Source organism: Alligator sinensis, unplaced genomic scaffold (genome assembly GCF_000455745.1).
Source record: "Alligator sinensis unplaced genomic scaffold, ASM45574v1 scaffold1075_1, whole genome shotgun sequence".
NCBI lineage: Eukaryota > Metazoa > Chordata > Crocodylia > Alligatoridae > Alligator > Alligator sinensis.
The window spans coordinates 549,980-563,686 of record NW_005842277.1 but is presented as its reverse complement, the minus strand read 5'-3'; positions in this window follow the sequence as shown (position 1 = coordinate 563,686).

Genomic DNA, 13,707 nt, shown 5'->3' with positions numbered 1-13,707 from the left:
GGAAAAAATGTTCTTTGAAAGCTTTCATGCCAAACACCCTTCTTCAGACATAGGGAGAGTCTGCTGTTGTATTGTGTTCTGCTGGATGGAACAGAAGCCAATATGCAAAATGCAGGTCTGTAAAAATGCAAATACATGGCAGTGAGGATCAGAGACCATGGGAGACAATAGCTATGAGACAGGTAGGTTGGCGGGGTGGGGAAATGTTGGCCTGGTGGGAGAATGTTGACCTGGTGATAGAATGTTTACATTATTTCTTGTAACGGGGGTTACAAGAAATAATGGCCACAAGTTAGCAGAGCGCAGATTTAGACTAGACATTAGGAAGAACTTCTTCACAGTTAGAGTGGCCAAGGTCTGGAATGGGCTTCCAAGGGAGGTGGTGCTCTCCCCTACCCTGGGGATCTTCAAGAGGAGGTTAGATAGGCATCTAGCTGGGGTCATCTAGACCCAGCCCTCTTTCCTGCCTATGCAGGGGGTCGGACTCGATGATCTATTGAGGTCCCTTCCAACCCTAGCATCTATGAATCTATGAATGTACCTGGTAAAATGCAGCTGGGTTACCTGGGGTTATCAGATGTCAGGAAGGTCATAATGTGTGATAAATCTGATATCTATATTTAGCCCATGATTTTTTGTATCCAGTAGATTTATAAAGTCAAGTTTATAGACTTGTCTATGAAAGGTGTTTTGCAGATTCCCTTTGAGGATTAGAACTGAGAGATTGGAGAGAGAGTGGCTGTCTTGTGAGAAATGTGCACCCACAGGTAATTAGGTGTTTTTGTCTTTGATAGATTTAGGGTATACATTCATTCTGGTGCACAAGTGTTGTTTGGTTTCTCCTACATATTTTTTATCAGGGCATTTAGTGCCCTGGATGAGATATATTACATTTACGGATGTGCAGGTGTAAGATCTGGGAATGGTGATGATTCTGTTGTGGGGTGTAGTTATTGTGGGAGCAATGGAGGTATTTCTTGTCCCAGCATGGTCCAGATCCATTCAGTGTGCTTCGGGTCATAGGAATTTTGCTTCTGGTGATGAGACTGGAAAAGTCCAGTGCTTGTTTGAAGGCTAGGATGAGTTGTTCTAGGAAGATCTCTTTAAGAATTGGGTCTTCTTCAAGCATGAGTTGCAATTGTTTGAGGATTTTCCATATAGGATTCAGGGAAGGATGGTATGTCATAACTAATGGTGTGTGATTTGTGGGGATTTTCTTTTTGTACTGCAGCAGTTCTTCATGTGGTATCTGGATGTCTCTTTCAAAGATGTAATCTACCTTTGTTGAGAAGTGTCCTTGTTGAGTGAAAGCTCTCTTGAGATTTGTGAGGTAGTGATCACGGGTGTTTTCCTCAGTGCAAATTTGGTGGTATTGGAGGGCTTGGCTGTATATCACAGCTTTCTTGGTGCATTTAGGATGATTGCTGGTTCTGTGTAGATATGTATGTTGGTCTGGGGTTTCTTGTATATGGTAGTTTGTATTTCACCATTCTGGATGTTGATCATACTGTCTAAAAAGGAAATGTTGGTGCTGGAGTATTCAAGAGAGAATCTATCTTAACACTTCATACTTTGGGTTGAATACAATTTAGAACTTTCTGATGTCTACATTAAAAATATACTTTTTCCTTGAGTATGCTTTATTAAATTACATTGCAACATTTCTTGCATTTGTTTCAGCCATTTAAAAAAACTTCAAGTCCTTTATTTAATCTGCCCTGTATAATTTTTATTTCTAGAGGTCATGGCTCCAGCTATTTTCTTTTGACAAATTGTTACCATTTTGTTCCCTTAAATTTTAAATACCTACATTTGCTTAGTTTGCTACTGCATTGCCACTCATCATTATTGAAGACTAACAGGGAAGCACAGTTTGAAAATTTATCCTTAGAAAGTTTCCACTCTAAGAAACTATTTTAATGATATTTTTTCCTAAATTTTCAGTGGCTCTAAAGGTGACAGATTGACAGTAGTAAGGGGTAATGTCCTGTATTTACAAAATATGAACAGCACAGGCAATAGGGAGCACAGTGCGCCACATACTGCTTTATAAATATATTTTAGCCCTCTTCCAAAGGAACCATTTCTGACAGTCTGAGAGGGGAGTTTATTCTCCATGGCCCATTCAATCATTTGTCTCACTCCTGAGACTGCCAACAGGGGTGCCAATTAGTAGCAATTGTGATGGTGATTTTTAAAGTGAAGTTGAAAGGATTTCTAACTGGGTTAGAGCTGTTGTCAGATGAGTGACTAGAATTTAAAGTTTAAAAAAAGACTCATGCCTGCAACTACAGCTTGTTAGAATTTCCTGTGTGATCTGATATCTACCCTCTAAACTAAAATGGATTTTGCATTCAGAAGAAAGCGGGGTTTTCCTAAAGCACCAGTGAGTAGTTTGCCATTCAGATGTTTTAGGAAAAAGACATGCCATTTCATCTACTCTCAGAATCTTAATTTCAAATTCTGTTAAAAACAAAATGTGAAAAAAGAAATAAAGAGCATGAAGAATATATGCTGCATACATAACCATGCCTGAAATACACTAGTGTCCCTCAGGACCAATGTTATCAACAAATAAAGTAGAAAAAAATATTATGCATTTCTCCATTGCTCTGAGCTGTATGCACTAAATGACTTAGAACACAAAAGGCCTGATTTACTGCTGCTTTACGTTATGCGTTTACCATAAATATTATAATTGAAGAAAGTTAGTTGACAAACCAGCACAAAAACACAGGTAAATTTATTAATTATATTTAACACAGTGAAGTCGTTGACTTATGTACATATTAATTGCCAAGCAAATTAATTGATCAGGCAAATAATGCACAGTCTTCCATTTGGGAAAGCTGAATTTTCATCCGAAATCTCCTTATTTGTATTTTAATCTTCTGTGGGAGAGGAAGTTGAATGAGAGCACTATGCTCAGTCATCTTTTTAGATATTTTTATTTTTCTTACTAATTGGTTCTAATCCTATTGGCAACTATTTGAAGGATTAGGGACTAACATTTCTATGTAAAGATAGAATAGACTACTGTGCATTAAAGCACACTTGTAGATGTGCTCACATTGTCCCTATGCCACTCTTCCCTATGCACCAAAGTATTTTGCGCCATGGAGTTTAATTTCACGATATGTATGTTTTTCCTTTTGTTCAGCAGCAAATACTTCCCTTTCCCTCCTTCATCCACAGGAGGTCCTAGGTGTTGTAGAGTATGTATATGTGGTTCGAAAAAAGAGCTGATTTTGAGGCATAAAAGCAAGACAATCTACCATGTGATGGTGTCCTGTCCACCCACTGACTCTGATCCCTTGTCAACATGAAGGTTAATGGAACTGAAAGGTTCTAGTATCAGCCATGGCCTGGGTACCAGGATGTAATTTAAAAACATGTCCAGTGGATATCTCCGCACCAATCCTGGAATCATGGCCTTGGCACAGGGGCTGGATATATTCCTGTATTATACTTGAAACAGATGCTTTTGTTTGGAAGCTTTCTTCATGCTTTGCATTTCTCACACGAAATGTTCTCCCTTGCTTTTATTAATTATTGGTGGTTGAATCAAATTTGAAATTTAAATAATAATACTTAGTGTTTACATAAGTTATATATGACACTATATTTTCAAAGAACTGTACAAACTAATTAATCCTCACAACTCTGTTAGAAACTGTAAATATCATTATAAAATATTACATATGGTAAAGCTAAGGCAGAGAAGTTAAGTGACTCTGCTCTAGGTTTGTGCTGGTTAAAAATACAACAATTATGAATAAAAACAGTGAATTTTTGTTTGCTTTTATTTGTTGGACCATATTATTTGTTGAGATCATTTGCATGCTCATTGATTATTCATGAGCTTTTTTAGACATCCCTAAATTAGCTTAGTTTATGCTAACTTTAAATACAGTTTTAAAAATTCAAATCAGAAATATGGTTCATTTTTTTCTTTCAGTATACATTATAGTAAATTCAAAGCCTTCCAGGCAAGGTGCAGAAACAATATTGTATCACTTAAATGGTACGTACTGAGCCCTGTGTAGTGAATAGACAAATAATAAACAACTGAAGTGCTGCAGTGAAAAGTGTGTTAACAACCTGTAACAATGTTTTCTTGAATAAGCTCATTGTCAAATATTAGCAAATACCAAAGACATTCCTAGAGTTTGGGAGCAGATTTTAGATGCTTTGTACTTATAAAATAAATGGCTAAATTTGCAATAAAAAATTTGCCCTACTTTGCCTAAGACTGTGCAATGAGCTTGTGGCAGGTTTGGGTTCAGCAATTTTTTGCTTCTTTACCATAACTTCAGAATATTAACTGCACAAAATCTCAAGGTCTATTTTATTCACTAGAGATATACAGAGGATGACAATTCTGCTTTCTGGCAGCTCTTAAAAAGTACAACTTTTCTTTCATTCCATACTAAAATGGCAAATGGAATTAGCAATTGCCTCTTTTTTGAGTTTTTATAGTTAGATTTGCAATTTAGGAAAGTAGTCTGAGTGCGGGTATATCTGAAGATCAGGGTGCTTGCTTAAGATGTGAGAGGTTCAATCCTATTCTTGGTTTAGAGCAGAGGTTTTCCATCTGAGATGGAATTGGGCAGAACAGACAAATACTCTAACCACCACACTGCAGGCAAGTGGAACGTGTGAATCTCTCTTTTTTGCCTCTATCACAGTGGTCCAAAAAAAATCTCTTCCAGTGCAAAAAATTGTCAAAATCTCAGCATAAGGCTCCACAAATATATTTAGCTTTGACAAAACAGTACAGAATAATAAGATTTTATTTTGTGGATAAAGTTCTGACTACTTTGAGTATTTGGACTAAATGAAATAGTAACACAGTACAGTCTGTGACCTGCATAAAGTATGGGTGTGATACTTGTAAGAATCATACCCAAGCACAAGACGAAATTCATTGGTGGCAGCATCAGTCCTTTGATTCGAGGTGGACGGTCTTTTAATAAATAGGGGAGTCACTGATGAGTCCAGATATGGCTGAGCCCAGTCTGAGATCTGTATGCTCAATTGCAGACATGGCAGATAGTTCCAGGAAGAAGGAGTGGGACCTGGTTATGTCAGATCACATCTCTTTCCCTTTGTTTCTCCTCCTCCAGAGTGAGGTGAGCTTGCCCAAAAGGATCAGTGCCTTGTTATACATCACAGTGCCACTGAGGGGAATTCAGTGCTTGAGTATTCCAAATATTGATGTTAATATAACATTTCTTCAGATTAGCCTTCAAAGTGTCCTTGAATCTTTTTTACCCACCCCTTGAATGGTGACTACTGGGGAGTTGGGAGTATAAGACCTGTTTTAAGATCCAGTTGTCAGGCATCCTTATGACACGTCTGGTCTGCCAGTGCTGGTTCTGTAGAAACATGGCTTTGATGCCAGTGGTGTTTGATTGAGCCAGATTGCTAGCATTCATTCTTCTTCCAAATGATATGAAGGATTTTCTGAAGCAATGTTCCAAAGCTTTTAAATATTGCTGATATGTTGTCATGGTTTCACACCCATACAGTGAGAATAGGAATGACACTAATGTGGTAGAAAAGAAGTCTGGTTCGGGTCTTGATATCACAATCATCAAAGGCATGATTTCAGAAAGGGACAAAGGCAGCACTGATTGTTTTTATCCAATGCTGAATATCATCACCTATGATTCTTTTTGGGAAAGGTGGCTACCCGGGTAGAGGAAATACTTAATATTCTTGAAGGCTTGTCCTCTAATTATAATATATAGAGGACCAACTGGTTGGTTTGGGTGGATTGGCAAAGAATTTTGGTTTCTGTGAAACTAACAGAGAGTCCAAGCAGTTCATACGCTTTACAGAAGCAATAGCGAGTGACCTGGGGCTCTTCAATTGGATGAGCACACACAGTACTAACATCAGCATATAATTATCCTTAACAGGTAAAAAGTTACTTCTCTGTAATAGCCTCTAAGAAAGCTGTGCACTATTAAATAATTGACTTTAAAAAACTGTAAATTGGTATAGAGAGTGCATTATCTTATATAGTGCTTCACCCTTTGTCACATATACAGCATAAAACTCATAGAAAACAATACTTTTCAATACAACTGCTGCTAAGATGGTAAACATGGGGTTTGTTTCTGTTGTGTTGTTTTTGTTTTTTTAAAATGCAATTTTCCTACATAGACACAGTATAATTGTTCAGTTATGTAACTGCAAGCGACAAGTATGCTATGTCAGGCTGGCTTGGTACTGAAAAATGAAATCTTTCTTTCAAATGTAAGAACCACGTCCCCAACCCCCAATGTATGAAAGTATGTATCAGTCAGTACAAACTGTGAGGAGATAAATACCAAACTAAAAAGAGCTTCTGGCTGAGACCTATGCTCTTAATTTTTTTTTTAAATAATGCCCAGCGCATGTTATAAAACAAATTTCAGGAATCAATTATCTTCCTTTTTTCCTCCCCAAGTTTCCACTCTTTAATTTAAAAATGGCTAAAATGAATGTTATCAGACTAAAAATCTCTGTTTAAGGCTGAAGTTTTTAGTCAAGAAAAAAAATTGAAGGCAAGTTATAAATTACTTTAAAGCAGAGGATTATAATGGGAAAGCTGCCAGACCTTTAACTCTTTTGGTAGGAATTGCACCAGCACAATTAATAGACCATCTGATAGGACACTGAAGCTTTGTTTCATGTCATTAATAATTATAAAAGCAAATGCCTTTGTTTGCATTAGAAGCATTCTAGGACAAGAGTAAGCGGATGTCTAAAGTTAATCCTTGAATATGTACATATTGCAGTTATATATTTCTTATTCATACCTGTATAATTACAGTGTATATTCCTTTTCTGTTAGCTAATGAGAAAATACCCACAGAGTACATATTTGTGGATAACAAATAACTTTGTTTCTACCCTTGCTGCTTTTTGACCCAATTAATTAGCTAAAATTTAGGATAGGAATATGTAAGTGGCAAATCTAGTCCTGTCCTGTCCCCTGATCTTCCAGATAGCTGTGTCATATAATACCATTCATAAATATATCAAGCTCCATTTTAAAAGCATTTAAATGATTTAGTCTATGTACTCCTATTAGAAAACCAATCAAGAATGTTACTGCTTTGATGATTAGAAACCTTCTTTTAATATAAATCCAAACATATTCACTGCCATTTTTATCCATTTGTTTTTTTGCCAATACTGTTCTTTAGCATACCTGCCTTAGTTACTGTAGTTACAGTCCTGATTAATTTATTTAGTATATTTTATTTATTTAAAGAGATCATATTGCTTCTTGTCCTTCATTTTCCTTTTCTAAACTAACCAAGTTATTTTAGCCTGCTCTGGTAAAAGTGACTCTACCTGCAGGTGATCATTGTAAGTGCTCCTTGAACATTGATGAACACTGCAGTACATGGTAATCTAAATAAGTCCTAATAGTGTCTTGCATTGTATTAAATACAACTGTATTAATAGTATTTAATACATCCCTACTTATACTGTATGACATTCCAGTAATTTTTTAAGTTAATGGTACCACCCAATTTCTTCACATCAGCACACTTCTTTTAGTGCAAAGGTCAGTAATGAAAATATTGAATAAACACCCACCAATTGTTGTCCTTTCAGCATAAGTCATTGCCAGTTCTATTCCCACTTTACAATTCCTGTAATAACTCCCAGCTTCTCCAGATTAATTAATCATCTCTCTTGTGGTATTTTATCAAGTGCTTTGCTGAAGTCCATATAGACTTGTGCTATCATATTTCCTTTATCTAAACATCATTCAAAGAAAGATAGCAAGTTTTATTTTATCCCATTTCCCTCTACATCTTTAATTAGCCTTTCCTTCAACATTTATTCTAAAGTCCTAGAGGTTGTTTTCATTATGAGGTAAATTGAAATGTGAAGACTCAAACAAGAGAAAGTAGTTTCTTTACTCACTGTTCTAAGTGTCTTTCAATGAACATTTACCACAGGGGTATCAAACTCATCCAACCCTGAAGGTAAAGTGAGGGGCATGTGGCCAGTCTGGAACTGTATCAGACCCACAGACTACCCCCCAAGCCCCAGAGCCAGTGCATGGTATATTCTGGCCTAAGTGTCACATACACCTAGGACAGGGGTAGCCAAAACACAGCCCGCAGGCTGTATCCAGCCTGTGAGGCCATTCTATCTGGCCTGTGGGGCCCCTAAAATTTTTTTGAAAATTAAAATGTATCTGTCCTTGGCTCCTGTCAAAAATGACAGGGACCAGGGGCAGTAGGACCCAGGGGAAACCCTGTCAGGGTCCTGTAACAATAGGGCCTACCTGGCCCTGCCCCCACCAGCTGGCCATGGCCCGCGCTCCCTGCTGCAGCCACTCACAGCCTGAGTGGGGCTATCCTGAGCAGGCACAGGTGGGCCTCAAGCGACTGCAGCATGGGGCGCCGGCCACAGGGTGGGCGAGGGGCCACTTTTCCCCATGCTCAGCACCAACTTGTAACCAAGCCCCGTGCCAGCTCTGGGCTCACCCATCAGGGCTGTGCCATGGCAGCAGCAGCTGTGGCCCCCCTGCTTGCTGCACCAGGCAGCATTTGCTGCTGCTGTCCACCTGGAGCTTACGCCACAGTAGGCTATGGTGAGGCTGCCACCACTGCCTCTGGGCTCTGCAGTGCACAAGCTCTGGGTGAGCAGCAGCAGCAAACACTGCCCAGTGCAGCAAGTGGGGCCACTTTTCCCCGCACTCCATACCAGCTCCTTCCCTGCTGGCAAGCAGGAGGTCAGGCTGTGCGCTGCCCCCCACCTGTACTGCGGGGCTGGGGGGCACTGGGAGTGAGTGGGCACAGGAGCATGGGACCCGCACCAGTGTCCCAGGGCCAGTGCCAGCAGGGCCTATAGCAGGGCGGCAGGGGTACCGGGTCCCGGCTGGCAGGGGCTATATGAAGCCAAGCCAGCTCCCCCCTCTCCCTGCTGGTGCAGCCCAGCCCAGCTCCACAGACCCCTGCCAGCCTCCATCCTACTTTGGGCCCTACCGGTGCTGGCCCTGGGATATTGGTCCCAAGATGGTGACCAGGGGGCAGGGCACCTATCAAAGGGCAGGGCTACCCATGCGGCCCTCAACAGCTTGCCTCAACAGCTTGCCAAAACTGCCCTCTGCCCAAAATAATTGCCCTCCCCTGACCTAGGATGACTATGCAGGACAGTGTGAAATCTGGGACACTGACCCCCACCCTCAAGGCAGCAGCACTGCTGCAGGCAGGGTGGCATGGTGCAACTCAGGTATAACTATTCAGGTAGCTAAGGGAGTCAATAGCCTGTTAATAACCCATTGTTCTTTACTTCACAGGTGTTAAGACTCATCTCCCCTTTTAATGGTCATTCCACTAATAAAGCTAACATATTTTAGGCCAATTTTGCTAACTGCTAGGGCTTCCTGTATCACAGATTGTGCCATTCTGCCTCCCTGCCCCATGCCACCCACCTAGGACACTTCTAATTTTCACCAGCTGGCTGGGGTCTGACCTTTGAAATCCGGGATTGTTCCAGCCAAACTGGGATCTATGGCCACCCAACATATAACACATGCTCTGGACTGGCTCACTGTGTTGCATGTAGTTTACACACCAGCTCCAGCCCTGAACTCTGTGTGTAACACGCATCTCCCCCAGCCCTGGGCATTACATGTGGTGCATAGGGATGATTCAGGGCACACAGCACATGCAGCAAACATCAGACCAGCTCTGCCTACTGCATTCAGAGCATAGTGTGAGGCTGGTGTTGATGCATGAGGCTGCTCTGAGACCTAGTCAGCACTGGAGCCTGGATGATTGGGCTCTTTGGACTGTATCTTTGACAGCTGGGACTTTGCCAAAGACTACCCTTAGTTTTTTTCCTCTGAGTCCTCCTACCTATGGTTCTGTGGCTCTGGCTGCCTTCTCTCTGCTTCACCATTTTCTTTTCTTCTCCTCTTAAAGAGACAGACCCACACAACTGAACTAAACAAAGACCCCTACAACTTTCTGCTGCCCATCTTCTATCCCCCAAATTAATTTTGCATATGCTTTTGTTTGGGATATGGATCTGCTATTGTTATGGTGGCTTCATAACAATTATTTCTTATATGGATCAATAGTAAAAGTAGAAATTATACCCACCAGTCTGTAAGAGGTTTCAGGAGCCCATAGAAATATACTTTTGATCAAATTAACAGCATTCTTGTTTATATAACTGGAGATCTCAGTCTCTATGATTTTCAAGGGGCTTGTAGCTTTTGTTTCAAGCCCTGCTAAATCAGGAAATATTCATACCTAAAATTATAAAATTATGATTTTTCTGAAATGAGAAAGGGCAGAGTGCGATGGACCAGATTTAGATAATATAAAAGCTTCTAATAACTATTATATATATTTTTTTCCATATTCCTCTACTCCCTCCATTCTTACTTTCCAATTTAGACTCCTGGTACCTCACCTTCATATTGTTGCTGCTTCCACTTTCAAGAGTGTTCTGACTAGGTAGGGTTTGCTCTTCAAGACCTCAAATATCTCCAGTTTTTGTCCTTTGACATTTCTTTCAAAATACTACATATTCTCTGATCTTATTTTAAACACTCCTACCACATCATTTTGGGTCTTCAACTTTCTCTCCCACCCCTGATTCTCCTGAACTAATCTCTCATTCCCTTGTATTCTTAAAAAAATACACGGGCCCATCTTCCTCCATTTCATCCATGTTGCTCAGTTTTCAGACACAATGGACCCCAGATACCTGAACTTATGGACAGATGATGTTTGTAAGTTATGTTTCAAAGGCATGAAAGCACACATGCCAAGTGCTTTATATTTTTTCTTTGCTGATGCACAAACCCTATCTTTACAATTTCCCCCATAGATTAGATTTAAGAGATTTTTAGGGTCTGAAGGGACCTCAGTAGATCATTGAGTCTGACCCCCTTCCCTGTGCAGCAAAGAGTGCTGGGGTCAGATGACCCCAGCCAGGTGCTTGTCTAGTTGCCTCTTAAAGACCTCCAGAGTAGGGGAGAGCACCACCTCCCTTGGCAGCCCATTCCAGATTCTGGTAATCCTTACAGTGAGGAAGTTCTTTCTGATGTCCAATCAAATTCTGATGGTCACAAGATCACCTCTCAGCCTTCTCCTGTGGAGGCTGAAGAAATCTAGGTGTCTCAGTCTCTCCTCATAGGGCCTTACCTGCAGGCCCCTAAACATATGAGTAGCCCTCCTCTGAACCTTCTCAAGGTTATCCACATCCTTCTTGAAGTACAGCACCCAAAACTGGACTCAATACTCCACCTCCCCCCATTTGTCCAAATCATTCTCTGCCTATTCTCTGCATTTTCCAGTTAAAATCATATCATCTGCAAGCTTCATGTACCAGAGGGAATCCTTCTGAATGTTCTTTCTGTGGCATTGTACAGACATTGTACATTGGAATTCAGTTTATTCCAAGAAAGTATCTGCTCTCCCAGGAGAAATCAAAAATGCATAGTTATTCAGGCTTTTTCTCCTAGGGTAAGCATGGCTGTTCCAGGAGAAAAATAACCTGGGAATAACCAGGGCTACATAACTCCCAGGAGAGCTTCTCCTGGGACAGTGAATGTCTATACATGTTGTGGCTTCTCTCAGAAGAGAACATAATCCTCCAGCAGGGAAACACAGGGTGACTATGGGAAATCTGGGTCAACCAATCAGGTCTGTCTTATGTGCTTCTGCCATCTGTCTCCACATGGACTAAGGGAGTCTGCAGAGTACACTAAGATGTGTACATCGGGCCCCTCTGGCTGCACCGTGTCAACACTGCACGTTGTCCACTCCACAGAGCCTCAATACTCAAATGTCTGCACATGCAGTTCTGGGTAAGTTTTTCTATCAGGAGAACAAACCTGGAAGAAATCTCTCAGATGATTTGAATGTGTGTATAAAGCCTAAATTTGTCTAGATCATAATGAACAGGAACGGGCCTAATACTGACTCTTGACAAACCATAATTTTGACCAAGGATCCCTGGGTTTAGCTTAATGTGTTTCAAAATGGTGTTATTGAGACTCTATACATGTCATACAAAAAGGTCTCATCTCACAAAGACTTCTGGTAGAAGTTGTTCACTCATACAGCACAGTCTTGTGTATTTCTTTTGCTTGTAAAAATAGGCCCTGTACAACTCCTCCATGAAAAAGGCATTTTCTCACATATCAGGACCTTATTACAGGGATTAATGAGGAGACTGACATCTTTCCAGTACTTTCCATGCCTCTACTGATATTTCAACTGTCCCTCAGGTTTTCATATGTTTCAGCTTATCAATGATATATGCTATTTTGTTCTCTGTTTATTGTTTTGACAAAGGCTTGATTTACTTTTCTGCACCACTGCCTTGGGTTATTTTCATTCATAAGTCTCTCAAAGTAATTCCTCTACCTGTTCTTGATCTTTTCTGGCTGTCTGTATCTTGTGGCCTATTATTACTGTGGTCTGTTATTACCCCCAGGTCTCTTTCATTCATGGTGCTAGTCAGTTTGGTGCCACAAATGAAAGGGACCTGGGGGTAATAACAGACCACAGTATAACTATAAGCTGGCAGTGTGATGCTGTGCCCAGTAGAGCAAATAATACTCTGGCATGCATCTATCGATGCATCTCCAGCAAAACCAAGGAGGTGATTCTTCTGCTGTACTCAGCACTGGTGAGACCACAGCTGGAGTACTGTGCCCAGTTCTGGGCACCACATTTTAACAAGGACATAGACAAGCTTGAGACAGTCCAATGAAGAGCCACCTGTATGATCAGAGTCTTAAAAGGCAAGCCATATGAGGAAAGGCTGAGGGATCTGGGACTCTTCAGCCTGAGAAAAAGAAGGCTGAGAGGGGACCTGGTAGGAGCATACCGCTACACTAGGGGAGCACATCAAGAGCTTGGTGAGCAACTGTTCACCAGGGCACCAAAGAAGAAAATCAGGAGAAATGGCCACAAACTCCTGGAAGATCAATTCGGGCTCAACATTAGGAAAAACTTCTTCACAGTCAGGGTGTCCAGACTGTGGAATAAGCTCCCTCCAGAAGTGGTGCAAGCACCTACCCTGGAAATCTTCAAGAGGAGACTAGACAGTCACCTTGCTGGGTTCACCTGACCCCCCAGTTATCTTTCCTGCTTAGTGCAGAGGGCTGGACCCAATGATCTCCCAAGGTCCCTTTCAGCCTTACAATCTATGAATCTTTCCTCCCCCAGATTCTGTGTACAGTACTTCCCCCAATATCTATTGCCAGCCACTTAGGTCTGTGTGAAGTGGCTGGTATTTGCTTCAGATTCGGATTCAGCCAATTCAGGGGACAGTGATTCAATTCAGTGATTTGAATCACTGTCCCAAATTGATTTGGCCAAATCTGATTCAGAGATTCAGCTGCTGCCAAATCAGCCGAATCTTCAAAACACACAGACCCAATCCCTGACCCACTGTCAATGGCTGCCCTGCCTGGCCCAGCTCCTGGCTCTTTGGGAAAAAAAGACCCCACTCACTGGCTGCTGCCACACGGGGGGGGGACCCCCTGCCCCCCCCCCCTGCCCCCGTCTTTGGGGGGGGGGGCTCTGCCATGAGCCCCCTGATCCCCTACCACTCTCCCAGCCCCCACATGACTGCCCCATCTGGCCCAGGTCCCAGCCCTTAAAAAGAACAAAAACCAAAAAACCCTGGCCACACCAGCTCCTGCCTGGCAGCTCCTGCCAG